Raw genomic sequence first — 17,825 nt, 5'->3', positions numbered from 1 at the left:
AACTCTATGCACGCTTTTTCATAAGTTGTGCATCAGGAAGGGGGTCCAGTGCAATCTCCTACACATGTTCAATATCTCTTCCCAGTGGGATCATAGAAACTGCTTTATTTTGAGTAAGACATTCTGTTCATCTAGTTCAATATTGTCTACTGACAAGCAGTGGTTCTCCATGATTTCAGACAGGGGTCTCTTCCCAGCCATACCTGAAGATGCTGAGAAGTTAGGCTGGGACCTTTTGCATGCAAAGCACTGAGTCACAGTCCTTCTTTTGGATGTGTGGCAGATGTCACAGTCCTAATATAGTTCCATTGATTAGTTAATCCATGCAAATAAAGAGGTATAAAGGGGCTGAATAAGGATTATGAAGCTGTATTGACATTACCTGTGTTTGTGTAATGGAGTCTTTAGTGGTTTCACTAAAAGATATGTCACATTCTGTTCATTTGTTTACGTATTCTGTGAAGACATTCAGCAAACAATATGAGCTTTAAAACACCTATAGTTCCTCTTTACTTCAATTTTGAACACTGTGAATGTCCAGCACTTATAAAAAAAAACTGTTCTAATGGGATTTGTTCTAAAACCAATACACCTCCCGTTCAAAATAAAGAGCACATATGTATTTTTCGCTCCATAAGACACACTTTTTTCCTCCTAAAAAGTAAGGGGAAATATCTGTGCGTCTTATGGAGCGAATGGTGGTCCCTGGAGCTGAATTGCCCAGGGGCCAAAAGAGGATCATGGTTTTTATTTTACAAAGAGAAAAGGGAGTGTTGAAAGGACCCCGCTCAGCAGCTGATCAGCAAGAGATCAGGAGAGAGATAAGAGTCCCCGGCTCCCTTTCAGCCCCGCCCTCTTGCCCAGGCCTCCATTGTTGAATGTGCTGCAGAGGGAGGTTGTTTGTTTCCCCAGCGACATGTGACTGGCTGATTAGATTATCTGTCTGGAAACTGTAGAAAAGGCTCCCTTTCCTTTAGAAGCTGCAGAAATGTGAGTTGAACCCCATAAAAACAGGGCTTTCCCCACTTTGCAAAAGGAGCTTTGCTTTTCCCCCTTTGCAAAAAAGCTGCAAAACTTTTAGCTGATCCTCAAAAAACAGGGTTTTTCCCTTTGCAAAAAAAGCTGCAAAACTTTTAGCTGATCCTCAAAAAAAACAGGGCTTTTCCCTTTGCAAAAAAGCTGCAAAACTTTTAGCTGATCCTCAAAAAAACAGGGCTTTTAGAGGAGGAAAACCAGGGGAAAAATTCTTGTTTCCTCCTCTAAAAATGAGGTGCGCCCTATGGTCCGGTGCACCCTATGGAGCGAAAAATACGGTAATCCTTTTAATTGTTCTGCTTCTCTCTCTTACATGCAAAATACAATATAAATCATGGTTTTGCATGAACAAGTATATGCATGGCTTTGTGGAATGAATATTATGGTCTCATTGCTCTGTTGCTGGTTGTTCTGCTGCTGCTGTTGCTGTTGCTGCACTACCCATGACTAAAACTTGTTTTGGCTTAGTGTTACATCCAAACATGTGGTTGTGGTTTGTCTCCACCAGGCAAAATGCAAGAGGTAAGCAAAGAACAAGCTTTGGTTATAGCTCATGGTTTGTCTGGAGCAAGACAAACCACAAACCTGGATTCAGACATAACACTAAGCCAAACCATGGTTTAGCCACAGGTAGTGCAGCAGGACCAAGGGAGGAGTGCTGCATACACAGTCTTCAGTCGGAAAATCCACACATACCGGTAATTTGGCTTAACGTGATGAGGAAACCAGATCAATGTATGACATCAGCAAAACAGTTTAGACAAAGAGACCTGAATTAGTTTACTATAGTAGATAAAATAGTCTAGATAAAGTAGCCTTACTTGTTCTGATCAGTGTATGCTGTAATGTTTGTAGAGTTGTGAATAGCATTCAATTAGTAGGAGTGAGATTAGGCAACAAACATCTAGCCAAGCAAGAATAGTGCTCATTCCAAAAACCTTTCTTCAACAGTGAACTCAACTTTTCCCATTCAGGAATTGCAGTTACCGGTATGTAAACAGCTGCAGCACTGAATTTCCTGTCATGTTTCTCTTGCTGGCACAGGAGCCACATTAGCTAGGGAGTTGGCAACTATAGGTAATATGCATCTAGCCACTTTCTCCATCTTATACCTTCATATGTATGACAGTATCCATGATTATAGATACCCAGCATTCTGAAATAAAAACTTTTTAAAATATTTGTTATCATTTTCGAATAATAAACATACAATGCAATCTATAGAAGAAATCACACTTTCACAATCATTATGTGTATCCATCCATATTTTCTAAATAAGAAGTTGCAATTCTCAGAGTGGTTTAACAATCAGTCCCTCTTCCTAGGGAACTCTAGGAATTGCAGGTGAGTGAGGGGAATAGGGGTACCTCCAAAACTCTCAGTACCCTTACCAAACTATAGTTCCCAGGATTCTTAGGGGGAAGCCATGACTGCTAAATTAGCATAATGGGGCTTTAAATGTCTGGTGCAAATGTAGCTTCAGTCAGTTGCAGCAGAAACTGTGCAGGAGTCTGGGCAATCTCAGGCAAAATCTCTTGAATTGTGTTCTCTAGTGTGCATATTTTGTAGTATTTCCCCTTGTGACAGCCACAAATTTAGCATATGTAGCATTTATTATCATGGAAATGGAGATCTGTTAACTATGTGTATGACATGCAGGTAATTATCAAAGGGAACCCAAAAATGTGGAAATTCTGCTGGTGCTGATCTCATGATTCTGCAGTTCAAACCACCAGATAATAGCAGAGGTGGAGGGAGCAAACTGGGTGTTCTGTGTGGTTTGTGGAGATTGTATTATTAGAATGCTGGGATGAGGATTAGTTTCACATACTGAATTGCGCAGTTCCTGTATGGTCTTTGCTCTCTGACTCATTACCTTCCTTCAAAGTCGAGGGGTAATATCTCCTTACTTGACAAGCCTGTTATAAAGACAAAAGTGCATTAATGACGTAGGTGCTCAGGTGAGAGTTTGGTGGAAAAAAAGTTGATGTAAAGCAGAGGTGGAACATAGAAGTCACATTCTACTGGTTAACAGACAAAGAAAAACTACTCAAATAAGTATACAGCATGAGTGTAAAAATGGTCTAAAAGACTCCTGACAACAGTGCAGCCAGTCTAAGGGACCCAATTTTTAATCTCTTATCTTCCGAACTTTGGTGTGTCTCCTGCATTCTAGCCATAATGCTTACTTAAAGAACTGCCTGGCATCTTTCTGGAAATCATCACAACTTTAATGCACGAGCTAGGCTGTATCCATTTATAGTAATACCATCTCCAATAATACCACTGCTGATCTCATGAAAGAAATGCCACAATGAAAAAGAAAATTGAGTTTGTTTCAGCTCAGATGAACTAAAAAGTTTGCCCTGGAAAGGATTTTTTTTTTTAAGAAAAGAAAAAGCAAATAGAAAAGAGGAGACTGGAATCAAATCTCCCCATCGAAAAGCAAATGCACTACTGATAGGCTTTTGTTGAGAATAGAATTTTTCTTACATATTTAGAAAGAAAAGCTCTTAATGTGTAGGGTTTTTTCGTATTCTACAGAAATTGTTTTATTTATTTAGTAAATTATGTACGCTTCATCTGAGGATTACAGGGCAGTTTATAATATAAAAACACAAAAATACATAATATAGTAACAAACAAAAAGAGTAATGCAACCCTTCCCAGCCATTGTACAGCATATCACACTGAAATAATATGAAAATGGTTGCATCTAATATTATAGTCATGCTCTCTTTGCTGGGGAAAGAATTTAAGAGCAACACATTTTCCTTGGCCTGAAAATCCTGAAATCACAAAACAAGGGTTGTTTCTGGGCTAACTGATCTGTTGTCAACTGTTCTTTGAAATATATAGTGGAATTTGCTGATCAAGTGTATGTGATCAATTAGTGAAATAATCTCAGTTTGGGAGGGAGAAATTAAAATTCTCATACTATAAAGTTATACCTTTCAATGCCTTATAAACCATTAAATGACAAAACTGGTTATATTATATGCAAGTTTTGTCATATGACCGTAAAAAGTTATACCTATAACTATAAAAAATAATTCAAGGACCGTTGACTTACATGAAGCTTTTGATGTATGTGGAATATTGACTACATAATTTTGGCTCCACATAGGCTAGGTGTTGGCAACTTTATAAATTTATTAGCAGGGCTTTTGACACAGGTCTGCTCTTGGGCTTTTCCTAAGGGGGAAGGTGAATTGTGCTTAAAAAGGCAACGTAGAGTTAATTCACTGTGACCAAAGGCAACCCAAGAACTGTTTATCTCACACCGGCTCATAGGAAGTAATTTGAATTTAAAGCTAAATATTGCTCTTGCTTAATATTGAGCCTTACACAGGGCATAAAACAGCCAGAAGTGGCAAGCAACAATTTCATTAACATTCTGTGCGAAGAACATAATAGTTCAGCTGTTTTGACCAACAGGAACCTGTTGTCCAAAAAACAAACAAACAGGGTGACTTATGGTATTTATTTTGTTCTTATTTCCCAATCCGTCCCAGATTCTTAGGATGGCACTCTGATGATCTCATGTACCATCCTAACAACTTTGTTGAGGCACAGATTGCAGGTGGCCATTCACTGAGCCTCTCTCTGAGTGACAGGAATTTGGGTATCCATACTGTACACTCCTATCCGCTACATCTGGATAATGTACTCCAGATAAATGGGGCACACTTAATTCAAGCCTCTCCTCACAGCCCTTTCCCTTTAACGCTGCTGTTGCCAGCATTGCTCATCTGCCACACAGGCAAAATGGCTGGCCTGGGAGAAGGGGCTGAGGTAAATCTGTCACCGTTGCTAAGCAACCGCAAGGCACGCTTCCTAGGCACTGCCAAGCTGGCTGTTCAATGCTAGGCCTACCAACCCATGCGGAAAATGGGGCAGCCATTGTTGTTTCAAGGACTACCACTGCTTGTGGGAGTTTTCTGAGGTAAGATTTCCCCTTGACCACAGGTATTTATATAATATCCTGACTTCAAAGCTTTCAAACCTAAGCATGACGTTCTTATTTCATTCCAGGTTTAGGCCCTTAGTATAGGAGACATACTTCTGGTGGGACCACCGGTTGTTAGTAAACATCAGCCGTACAGAATTGAAGTTCCGTGCACAGCTTCCGCGAGGTGAACATTTTAACCTGTGAAATATTGTCAAATGTATTTCCATTCACAGATAATACAGTTGGTCCTTGTTACGCTTCTCACTTCCGCTGCCCAGTCACATTTGTACAGTTGCAATCACATCATCCCCCCTTTCTGTGTAAAGTCGCCACCGTTTTTTTCACTAGCCTTGCTCCTCTGGCTTTAATAACATTTGGCAAAGATACTTAGCATGGTGCAGAGACAAAAGTGGTGGAAATAGCTTTATGAATTGCTACTGGTATGCATATCAGGCTACTTGTCAAGGCCCAGGACTAGTTCTGATTCATTTCATTTGTTTTATTTATTTATTTATTTAAATGACATTCTTATGTAAGTATCTTTTCTCCTGCTCTATAATTGTGTTGAAAATGTCTTACTAAAACTCTTAATACATGTGCAGTCCAATATTAGGCCTGCTCACTTGGAACTAAGTTCCATTGCTCACTTAGAACTAAGCTCCATTGCTACTCCCAGGTAACAGTCCTATCTATGCCTACTCTGAAGTAAGTCTTAGGCCTCATCTGCATTATACACTGAAAGCAGTTTCAAGCTGCATTAAAAAAATTCACAGCTTCTCTTCCCTGCCAAGTATCCTGGGAACTGTAGTTTGGTAGAGGTGCTGAAAGTTGTTAGGAGGCGCCTATTCCCCTCCCAGAACTACAACTCTTAAGAATGGTTTAACAGGCAGCCCCTCTCCCTAAGGAACTCTGGGAATTGTAGTTTTGTGAGGAGGATGTGTGTCTCCTAACAACTCTTGCCACTGTTAGCCAACTACAGCTCCCAGGATTGGGGGTGGAAAGGAAGCCATGGCTGCTCTAAATGCATAGGGCAACCTGAGCATGCCCAGGGATTCTAGCCTTGGTTTATTTCCAGTTAAATAACTTCAAGCATCACTGCTGTAACTTGTACTTTGCTCTCTGGATACATGATGGTCTGGGAAACCTGAACTAATTTAGTGCAGGTTGGTCAGTGCTGTCTTACTTGAAGGCTAGGTGGCTTTTTAAGTCACTGTCTTTAACCCTTAAGCTAAATTGCTGGCAGTCGGCCAAGCACATTTCTGGGCAGGGGTGTCAACTTGAATAAAATATGGGAGGGCAGGTAAGCCCCACCCTGCATAATTGATCACACTATTTGAATGGCAATGCCCATCAACTTGGGGGGTGTGTCAAATATTTTGTTGGGGCAGGCAGCGAAGGGACCGCGGTCCTTAGGAGTTGGCTCTTATGTTTGGGGTGGGTGGGGAAAGTTTGAAGGACGGCAGCTGATATGAAAAGTGCACCACGGAGGCATAAGAAACCACGAAAGAGGATCCTTGAAACGCTGAAAAGAGCAGCAGCAGTTAGAACGATCATATTCTACCCATGTTTGATCCTAAAGGGAGTTCCTTCTTTTGAAGAACGGTTTAAGGTAGCCTGAAGATCAGGAGCAGGATTATCCAAACAGGAGCTGGCTCGTTTCCTTGCAGAATCTGCTCCCCAACTCTCTCCACTCTCTTAATTGCAACGCGAGTTCAGTGCATGCACCAACCCGTGCCTTGATCCTTGTGGCAGACCCCTCCTTATCCCCACCTTTAACGACAGACTGGAGCAGGGCTTCCCACCCCGCTCGATTTTTTTTTCTCCCCTCCCCTCATTTTATTTTTATTTCCCTTCCTCTAGAGGTCTCAACCGGTTTTTCTAGCCCAGCCTTCTTCGCATAGGAGCAGAGCTAGGCTGACTCACTGTTTGGAAATGGAGTGGGCGTGTGTGTGAATGTAAGAGAATGAATGATGTCAGGCGAGGCTGTGGCAGGGAGAGGGAGGGGACGAGCGAAGAGCACGAAACTGGCTGTAAACACAGCGGCGCCTCCAGAAACAGCCACGGCCCCCGCCAGTCCAGTCTGCCTCGAGGCTCCGTCTCCCAGGAGCCGCCCTCGCGCAGAGGAAACCTCTCCAGCTGTTGCACTGCCGAGGTAACGGTGCGTATGTCATTCGTCTAAAGAGGCTGGGATTAAAAAGAAGAAGGGGGGGGGGGCGTGAGCTGCCTTTAAGGGAAAAGGAAACTTTATTCTAGCTGTTTCTTCTTGCGGCTCCGAGCCCAGTGGTAGGAGTGCCTGCCTCTAGTTCTGGCCAGAAGGAACTGCAAATGCCAAGGAGCTTGGTTGGAGGCTATGCAGGAGACTTTCCTGCTGAGTGCTGGAACGCAGAACTAGTTTGGAGGCTGTTCCCCTCTCCAAGTAAGTAGGTAAGTTCAAGAGATGGTGCGTCAGCCCGAGGGGTTAGTTGTGTATATAGGAAGGAACGAAAACTCAATGGCGCTGCCCCCCCCCAAAAAAAATCTAATGGGGGGTGGGGTGGGGGAGGTTTGTGGTGCCAAATATGTGAATGAAACTAACCCAATACTGCTTTTTCTTAAAATGCTTTATATTGCTTCTGAAACTTCTTTATCTCCACCAAAACATTTTTATTTTTCTATCTGCTTGACTTCAGTTTTTAATAGGGCAGTCCTTTGCATGTCAGTTCACCAGTAAATCCCACTGAGTTCAATTGGACTTACTCCCAGGGTAGTGCAGGTTGCATCCAAAGCAGAAGGATGTTTCTGGGGACTTGCATAAAAGTTGACAGTATAAGACAGTTTGTTGTAAATATGAAACAAACTGACAAAACATTTCTGGCTCAATTTCATTGCCATAAAATACATGTATGTAGGCAAACTTTTCTTTAACAGGTCACAATTGCATAGAAGTAGTTTTGAACTTGGTGATACCCCACTGGATTTGACTGAGCTCTATTAGATATGTGTAGAAATGTTCTGTAATTCAGTTTATCTTGAATAGATTTTTAGGGACTTTGGAATTTTTTTTTAATGGTAAGGTTGCTTGTACACATAGCATTGTTATACTACAAAGTTTATTATCTAAAAACAGAGGTTATACCACTACTGTATGAAATGCAGTTTGGGCTGGATTCAGGCTCAGTCTTTTATAGAACAGAGGCAGAACAATTTGAATCCTCTTTATGTAAGGCTGGGGGTGTTGAATTGGGTGGAGGTGTACCTCTCCCAGCCGCTGTTAGCCAATCACCTGTGCATCACTGCTGGAGTGGAGCTTCCCCACTTCTGTCTGCTGAATGTGATATTTCAGGGGCAGGGATGAGCCAGCTTTGGATCTATAGGATCCAGAGCTGGTCCTGCATCTGTGTGACAGTGTTGGGTGCAATTTGGATCTGATTGCTGTACCAGGTCCAGGCCAGTGTTGTGGTCCACCTTCCACTTCAACTACCATGCATAGCAGGGCTGCAATGTAGTTGTGAGCCCACTGCTCTGTAAAATCCAACTGGGGTGGGAGGAGTTTACCTTGCTGCCTAAGGTTGTTGTGTCCAAATGAAGTTTCGTTGAATTTAATGTGTTTATGCTAAGCGTGATTGAGCCTGGCTCCCGTTATTTTTTTAAAACAAAAAAATTCAACTTGCAAACAAAACAAAGTGTTTTCCATATTCCCATTGTTTTGCTTAGTAATATTATGTTTGGTAAGTCTGTTTCATGGATGTAGAAAGTCATGTTAATAAAAGACAAGTGTTCCCCCCACACAAAAAAGTGGCCTCATATCTTTCTGTCAGCTGTGTAGTGGGTACTGTAAGGACAAATGTTTGCAAATAACTGCTTAAAGTTACTGTACTTGTATTCTTGAGTATTTCGCTTGAGGGATATGGAGCAGAGATAGTAGCAGGTTTTTAGATAAACGTTTTAAATCTAAATCTTGTTTGGAAGTGAAGGGTATTGACAACAGTAGGCCTGTCTTTAAAGTAAACAAATTTAGTATTCAGGTGTATTACTTTTAAAGGTAGCTTCCATCTGGTTGCAACCCAAAGCCATTCAATCCTGAGTAATCTTATAGATTACTCTGTAATGTTTGGAGGATTACACATAGCTACTGAATGAGGAAGACTAGGCAGGAAAAGAAGACAATCTATAACTACTGGTAGTAAATATGGTATGTGACCAGTTACTTTGATGAGTTTACAGTTATCAGGTCTGTTCCCAGAAGACTTTCCTCTTTCTTTTAAGCATTGAAAGTACACTCCTGCCTGCCACATTCTTGAATCAGGCTGAGAAATCAGTCTCTCTCTGACCATAAAAGTCTTTATGATCAGTTCACAAACTTCATTTAAATAAATTAGAATATCATCCTTTTTATACTTTGAATGTTTTGCTTTGTATTCCAGCCTATAATAATCCCTTGAGCACTTGATACTAAAAGATTTTTGCAACTCTTCGACATACGTAGCCTATTCTTAATCCACACTTCTCAATCATTATACCGTTACATCATTTGGGGTTTAAACTTTTAATTGCCACATATTGAAATCTCTCATTTCCTTCAGATTATATGTATATCACGTGAAACTGTTGCATGTAGTAATTTGCATCCAAATAACCATGAGCAAAAGTCAATTAGCTACTAGCAGTTCTCCACAAATGCTTGTCCAAGGATTCATTTAGTGCTAAAATAGGTAGATTCCTCTCAAGCTTGAGCAAGTAACAGAACATCTTTGAGTTTATAATAATGTGAGCAGAAGAAACTTTCTGCATCCAACTCAATGTTTTCTGAATTCTTAACTATAGTAGAAAATTGAAAACTGCATGTTTGTTTTCCATTCACATAATTACCGGTAATTATATTAATATTTGAACAAAATTAAGAAAGCAGATATCTAACAAGCATTTCTTTTCAACATATTTCATCCTATTAATCAAAACACAAGTATGTCTATAGTTAAATCTTGAAAGAGGAAAGCATGATAGTTTGCATACCTCATTATAGATGGGATATAATTTGCACTCCAAGCCATTTTTTAATTGTGGTTATTTCCTTAGGGAGGTATCTTGAAGCATAAAACAGTTGAGAATCTTGGTTTACATTTTTAGTAACTGTTACGTTTATACTAAAGTTTGTGACTGCAATGGTTGCTACCTTTAGGGTCTCTTTTTTTGTAAATAAATCTTAAGACCCCAGTTCCATCTACAGTCAAAGTTGTTTTATGGAACATCATGCATCTTCTAGTTTAAGAATTGCCATGTAGGTGTTTGCCTCTCATCCCCTTCTCCTTACAATGCACTCCTTGATTTTGATTCAGTTTCTGTATTGGGCAAAAAAAGAGCACATCTACATCCATTTTCACATTGCAAAACAAGGATCAGTTTGTGTATATGAAATTGTAACATGAGAAGCAGCCTTAATGGCTGTAACCACTGAGAATAATCATATTTACAAAAATGGGAGTACTCTGGAGTAAGTGGTTTGAAGACTGCAGCCAAGTAAACACTTTAATGTTCTAGGGCTGCCATCACCAACTGCTCAAAAAGAATGTGAGCAGAAAACCACCTTTGCCAACTTGTACATTCCTCTATTGGTGTCTTCTGCATGTTTGCAATCTATGTTACAAAGGGATGTATATTAATAGACTACAGGATTGAATGTGGACTTTCCCTTTTCTATGATTTACTTTAGCTTACAAATTATATTTTTATAGGCTATTATTTTTTATTTAATTTGTTTTATTTGCAAAATATTTATGGTCAGTATTAGCTTGTCTAATTTGCATTTAGGTAAGATAGTCTTTACACAATATTTTTAGCACTATATAAATGTGGGTACCATAACACTTCATTTTAATATGGATACAGAACAGCTATATGTCAAGCAGATGCTGGAAGAATGGCGCTTAACAGAGACATTGCTGTCTTTGCAGATCTCAGCCTGTTAGGAGGCTTATTGTACCATGGACACTACTGTCCCAGATTATTCCAAAGGGCATTAAGAATCACAGACAGTACTGTCCCAGCAGATGCTGTGAGATTTATTTAGGAACTAAAACAGGCATTGATGGGGAAGTTTCTGCAAGACAGATGAACTACTGTTTCCTCAGATGTGCATCTGCTCAGAGAACTGTTTAACTATACCAGCCATTCACTGAAACCTGGGCAAAGTCAGTTCCATTGACCTTGGTGGGATTTGCTTTTGAGTAAATATGCATAGGATTGGGCTGGTAATAATAAAATAATAGCAAAATATTATTATTATTATTATTATTATTATTATTAATATATTTATTCCGCCCATCTGACTGGGTTGCCCTAACTACTCTGGGCGGCTTCCAACAACTTAAAACACAGTAAGACATTGAACATTAAAAACTTCCCTATACAGTGGTACCTCTGGTACAAACTTAATTCGATCTGGAGGTCCGTTCTTAACCTGAAACCGTTCTTAACCTGAGGTACCACTTTAGCTAATGGGGCCTCCTGCTGCTGCCGCACCGTCAGCACACAATTTCTGTTCTCATCCCGAGGTAAAATTCTTAACCTGAGATACTACTTCCGGGTTAGCGGAGTCTGTAACCGAAGTGTTTGTAACCCAAGGTGTTTGTAATCTAAGGTACCACTGTACAGGGCTGCCTTCAGATTTCTTCTAAAAGTCAGATAGTTGTTTATTTATTTCCTTGACATCTGATGGGACGGCGTTCCACAGGGAGAGAAGGCAGCAGTCCTATACAGTGGTACCTTGGTTTAAGAACAGCTTAGTTTATGAACAACTTGGATTAAGAACGCTGCAAACCTGGAAGTACTGTAGGTGTTTCGGTTTGTGAACTTTGCCTTGGAAGCAGAACATGTTCCGCTTCCTGTTGAGTGTAAATTGAGTCCCCCACTGCTATGGGAAAGCACGCCTTGGTTTAAGAATGGACTTCCGGAATGGATTAAGTTCGTAAACCAAGGTACCACTGTATACATTTGGGAGTAAGCCCATTCAACCTTATGGGACTTATTCCCATGCACAGGATTGAGCTACACTGCAGTCCAATTTATTTGAAAGTACATTCCAATTGAAATCAGTTGGATTTACATCTGACCTATGTAAAATATTCGGCTTTTGAAAATGTAAGTTGTACCGTCTTGCTATTTTTTGCACATTTTCCAGTTTTCTTTGTCTAAGTGGAGAAAAATAAAATAAAACTTGGATTGTAAGATTGTAAAAATACACGTTTCTTGGTTAATGTGTATACTATGGTTATCCTGTTCAGAAAAACTGGGAGAGAAAAAAACCGAACAGATAATTGGCTTAACATGTGCCAACACTCTGGTTTTGTTTCTTCCTATCACAGCACAAAGGGTGGGAACAGTTGAATAGCTGCTCATTCATGGTAAACCATGGTTAATAGTTTATCTTTGCATGCAAAAGTGGTTAATGACTGCATAGATATGTGGCATCATACTGCACAACCTACATATGCTCCCTGAATGAAGGCACTAACATGTTGGAGAGAAGTGCATAGTAACAGTTATTGCTATAGAATTTTTGTTTTCAAGGTCAGCTGTTCCGTATATAGGCCCTAGTCATTTTTTTATTTAAAAAACTCCTTAATTTAGGTGAACCACCCATACTTTATTAGTTGTCCAAGATTACAAGGCCTTTAATAGCACACTTCTTGGCTTTTTATTTCAAGTTTTTAATGGTAGGTAACTTTTTGGAATGCACATTGCTGTGGCTAGTATATATTATATGTCAGTAGGTACTAGACAGAAGATAAAAGTGATTTGGTGCCAGTGTAAAGGACTCTTAGTCTTTAAACAAAACCAGGGGAATGTCAGTTTTTCTGAATTACTGAAATCATAGTAGAATTATGGTATATGGAAATACTGCATGTTAGACACATACAGGAGAGAGGTGAACATAGTTAAGGGACTGTGACAGAAGACTAGTAAGAAACGTCATGGTGTGGGTTAGCTAATAAACTTTGGTTCAGATAAAGTATATAGTATAGATTGAACAACATTTCTTTCAGTTTTATTTTTTTTAACTTCCTGAGTAGCAGTGACCTCTAAATTTGCATGTTCAGCAGGCAAGTAGCTTTAAACGAAGTTTTTGACATATGTTTGGAAACTCAGAGTACAGTTTGGAATCTAAACTATAATGGCAGACCATGGTTTGGTGTGATTCAGTCCCTGGCATTTCCAGTTAGGACTCCATCCAAAACCCTAGAGAGCTGCTGCAACTTGAGTGTTGACAATATTGGGTTACATGAACCAAGGCTCTAACTTGGTATAAGGCTGCTTCCTTTTACATGAGTCAGCAGGCTGGCAATGCTTACTGGTATGTTGAATCACTTGCAGGTAGCTTATATCCACAAGGACATCTACTTGTGGTAAATGTCCCATCCTGCTGCTTAGCAGGCAGGCTAGGCTCTGTCTTGGAAGTAATCCCTATTGGTACCGGTATTCTGTCTGTTTGCAATCTTTGTTATAAATGGATGTATGTGAGTGGTCTTGAACAAGGAGTAGCTGCTCATTTTCTTCAAGAGAGCACTGCAAGATGGGAGTGTCTCACACCAGGGGTGGAGGAAGGGGGTACGGTGGAGGCAGGCCGCCCCAGGTGTCCCCTCTGAGGGGGGTGACAAAATGCCAGGCGGCACTCACCATGGGGCCTGCAGCGCGCCCGAGCCACACGTCTCTCCTGGGAGTGATGCGGTGGCTTGGGCGCCCGCAGAATCCGCAAACTGTCCGCCCGCTGCCGCCCCCCCCCAGCTATAGGGGCCTGCCCCCGCGGGCAGCTGGCTGTGCCCCTGGGTGCAGGGTGCATGTGCCGCCCCAGGCACCCGATCAGCTTGCTCTGCCGCTATCTCACACAGGTACAATCCTATGCTCACACAGATTTGTACAATACACTAAATCTGCTACTGTTAAGGCTTGGTTCCACTTTATGATAAATGGCTGCTTTGAAAATAGGAACTGTAAAAGAAAAAGTTACGTGCATATGTTGTGAACCGCCCTGTGATCTTCGGCTGAAGGGAAGTATGCAAATTTAATAATAAAAAAATAATAATTATACTGTCCATGGCTGTTCATCCAAGCATGGAGATCCATGCATTTCACAATATCTTTGAGCAAATTGTAGATGAATGTGGATGACACATCTGCTGAGGACTTGCATACATGTTAAAACAATTATTGTGTCCAAATCTTAAATATAATAGACAGAAAAGCCTTCAACAGTGTTATAAGTTTGTGGGCAGGCAATACTCTCCTAAAATACCTGGATGCAGTAAAGCAGTGTTGGCCAAACTTGGCCCTCCAGCTAATCATCCCTAGCAAACAGGACTAGTGGTCAGGGATGATGGTAGTTGTAGTCCCCAAACATCAAGAGGGCCAAGTTTGGCCATCTCTGCGGTAAAGGGTTAGAATTTAAGCCACCCCCATATTCCAAGGTCTAGTGGGGGCTGGAGTTTAAACCAGTTTTTCTGTGTCCAGGAAACAGCCTGGCAAGAAAACCATCAAGAAATAATCACTGGAATGGTTGAGCCTTTAAGAAGGCCATTAAGAGAGACTCACTGGATCGGAGAGAAAATGGGAAAGCTTCTCCATGAGATGAGAACGTCAACAAAAAAAGGCCAGAGTTTTAGGAGGGAGGGGCAAAATTGCAGTGGGGATGAGGTAAGCGAACTGGAAAAAGTGTCCCTTTTGCTAGCTGGAGGGGGTGGTGGTGCAGAGCATGATATGAGCAATCTGTTTTATGCTACAGAGAAGATCAGACATGATGTTTGGGGTCTCTTGGAATCCAATGCTGCAGCAATAGGAGGAACAAGTCCCTCTTGGGGTGTGAATTCTCTGCCCTCTCTCCATCTAGGTCCAGGTTGTATACATGAGTAAATAAATCATATATCATAAAGACATCACAGTCTCCACTGTGTCTCTTTGTTCCAAAAGGAATCACGGAGCCTGATTAGTGTGCCTGTTACTTCTAGAATCTCACACTGCTCAGAGACTGGGTTGCCTTGTAACAATATGAAGTGGGGGGATATGGAAGAAATCACGGGGTGGTGGTGGTATTGAATTATTATCCAAAATCAAAAAAAATTGGTAAGATGTTGGACAGAAAACAAAACATTTTCCCCCAAGGGACAATAATTTGGATTAGTGAAATCCATTTTTTGAATATGGCTATACTTTCAAGTATTCTTAACTTTTAGTCCTGTAGATTACACCTACTTGTTTTGTTGTAGTGCAGCCTGAGGTGGTTTCATGAGGCCAACAGTCTTATTCTTAGATGTTCTTTATTATGTCAGCTGCGGGTCATAACAAATAGGCTTAATCAGTATTGGACTGTTGTTTGTTATGTGAGCGTCCCTAGGATTAGAAGTAAGTCTTATTGACTGAGGAAATAATGTTTCTATTTCTTGTCATTAAATCTAAGTTTGCTTAGCCTCTATGGATGTTGTCAGTAATTGTGGTTCATCCTCCTTTAGCCTGCTGGATCAGGCCAAATGCCCGTCTCATTCAGCAGTCTTCTCTCACATTGGCCAAACAGATGCCCTTGGGCAGATGCCCAGAAGCAGAACCAGAGCTCAGCAGCACTCTCCTCACCTGCAACTCCCAACAACAGCCACTCAGAGGTATAGTGCCTCAAATAGTGGAGGTAGAACCTCAGGCTTCATCACAAACATTAATATGCTGTGATACGAGTATCACTGTGGTGGTGTGGTTAGAGTGTTGGATTAGGACCTGAGAGACCAGGTGACCTAGGGGAGAATGTATCTCAGCCTAACATTACAGGATTGTTTGTGGATAGATTGAAGATAATGGAGAACCATGTATGCCCTTTTGTGCGCTTTTTAGAGGAAAGCTGGGGTACAAATATAGATAAACTATTGTTTGTTTTGAATGAGGTTCAGACTCATACCCCACCCCCTTTTTGTGTGGCATTGGAGATGAGTTTCGAAACTTCTGTTTCTGTTTTTCTTTAAATAAAGCTCGTTGTGTCATCTGGCTAATATTAACTTATTTCAGAGAAATGATAGTTAACATTAACCACGGCCAGTTCATAAGAAGCTGGGTAAGCAGAAACCACCAAACTCCTCACAACTGCACTAGAGCGAAGAGGGTAAGTAGATTGTGGGCCTGAGGCTCACCTGGGCTTATTTGTGTCAAACTAAAATATAGTTTAGTGTGATGCTTGAACATAGCCAATAAAATAAAATGTTTTGAGCTTTTTTAGTAACATGAGAATTGAGTGGTGGAGCAATGTTATGGTGTAAGGAGAGCCTGATTGTTGAGTGATTGTGTATGTGGAGGTTGTGTATTTAGATTTGGGTAGTGTGAATCTTTTAAGTGATTTTGTTTACCGTATTATATTTTAAAAGTTTATTAGAATGTTTAGATGCTATATACTTGTGCTGCATTTTTATATATGTTCTGTCATCAGAGCCAGCCCACCCATGAGGCAGGGTGAAGTAGCTGCCTTAGGTGGCAGAAAGCATAAGTGGCAGCATCACCACTGCAATGTTTCTCTTGGTGAGAGGAAGGCTTTCTGGCGTGCAGCATTCTCACTTATCTTCCCCAGCCCTGGGGCAGAGCAGACAAGCAGCAATACCTTGACCTTGCAGAACACCCTCATCTGTTCTGTTTTGTTGTGGACGGAGGGTGTTCTAGCAGTGGGGCAACAGGCTTACACACGGCAGTTAATTACACATACTCATCTAGCTAGGGATGTAGATGGCATCCTGCTTCCATATGCATAGTACCTTTAATTAAGCTGGGGAAATTACATTGTTTCTGTGTTATGGTGGTACTAACATATTATAAATGTTATAGTGGGTCAAAGTTCTTCATCCACAGTTCCTTTTCTCCTTTATCTCTATTTAAACACCAGTCCACAATTACGCAGCATTATTTGAAATTGTTTTCTGCTTTAGTACTCTGGTTGTATGCATGCCTGTATGAAAGCCAGGCATGGCATCTAGAATCATTTGGACATGTGCCAATCCACAATTTTAGCCTGTGCTTTGTTTTTGAAAGACTAATTTATTTTAAAACTGCTATCTTAGATATAGCTATTAAGGAGCAATAGGGCTGAAACAGTCGTTTAAAAATCTAGCAAAACTGACAAGAGTTGTAGCCCAGGACATACCTCTTTCTCATCATGAAATGCCTTTCTAATGTACTGACTTGCCTTTTGATGTTCCTTCCTATGATAATGAGGGAATTACAAAATTCACTTTAAAAAAATGTAGTTGCTAATAATTTCAGAAAGCAGCTAGATCGCAGTTGTCATTTTTTTGTCAGGCAAGTGATAGTGATTCACAATTATAGAGATAATTGGGTTAGGATTGTCTAATGTTGCTTCTGAATAACCAGGACCTCAATGATGTATGTTGCAATCATTTTACTGGTGAATAATAGTGTTAATGTGCCAGTTACTATGGTAAAAGGTAAAGGACCCCTGGTTGGTTAAGTCCAGTCAAAGGCAACTATGACACATAATATAACATCTTTCCGTGAGAGTTTTTAACTGTGTCAATAGAAACCTCTTTAACTTAGACTTTTTTGGGTAAAGCCAGACTGTCAAATGACTATCATGCACACCTTTATTTGTGCTGGTATTTACAGTGATCTAGCTATGGCGGTTGGGACCATTTTGGTGTTATACAAAGGTTAAAAAGCCACCCATCCCAACTTCAGTGGGCTAACAGCAGAAAATAAGAGGCTGGCTATAATAAATGTATTATGAAGTCTTGATACCATACTGTTTGCTGTGCACCAATTGCTGAAACCTTTTATCACTAGTGTTGTATGGCTTATGTTTCAAGGAAGGGTTTTGGGTAACATT

The 17,825-nt window shown here is 40.6% G+C and overlaps 1 protein-coding gene and 1 long non-coding RNA gene across 5 annotated transcripts in view; one reads left to right on the top strand and one right to left on the bottom strand.

Annotated features, from left to right (window-relative positions):
* Window positions 1-230: 230 nt before the first annotated feature.
* LOC117053029 lies at window positions 231-5,432 on the bottom strand. The gene is made up of 3 exons (XR_004427340.1): window positions 5,186-5,432; window positions 2,867-2,954; window positions 231-456 (listed from the first exon to the last, which is right to left on the bottom strand). It is a non-coding gene; the product is annotated as an uncharacterized LOC117053029 (long non-coding RNA).
* Window positions 5,433-6,845: 1,413 nt separating this feature from the next.
* SGMS2 (sphingomyelin synthase 2) overlaps window positions 6,846-17,825 on the top strand; it is a 28,928-nt gene continuing 17,948 nt past the window's right edge. The window contains exon 1 of one of the 4 annotated variants that reach the window (XM_033160286.1): window positions 6,846-7,139. The gene's annotated coding sequence lies outside the window, so the exon portion shown is untranslated. Of the gene's footprint in view, window positions 7,146-7,263; window positions 7,412-16,045; window positions 16,101-17,825 lie in introns of those variants that run through there. The other 3 variants (XM_033160285.1, XM_033160287.1, XM_033160288.1) reach the window with 3 other exon arrangements.

The sequence above is a fragment of the Lacerta agilis genome, chromosome 9 (assembly GCF_009819535.1).
Source record: "Lacerta agilis isolate rLacAgi1 chromosome 9, rLacAgi1.pri, whole genome shotgun sequence".
Classification (NCBI taxonomy): Eukaryota; Metazoa; Chordata; class Lepidosauria; order Squamata; family Lacertidae; genus Lacerta; species Lacerta agilis.
This window is presented reverse-complemented; position numbering and strand designations above follow the sequence as displayed.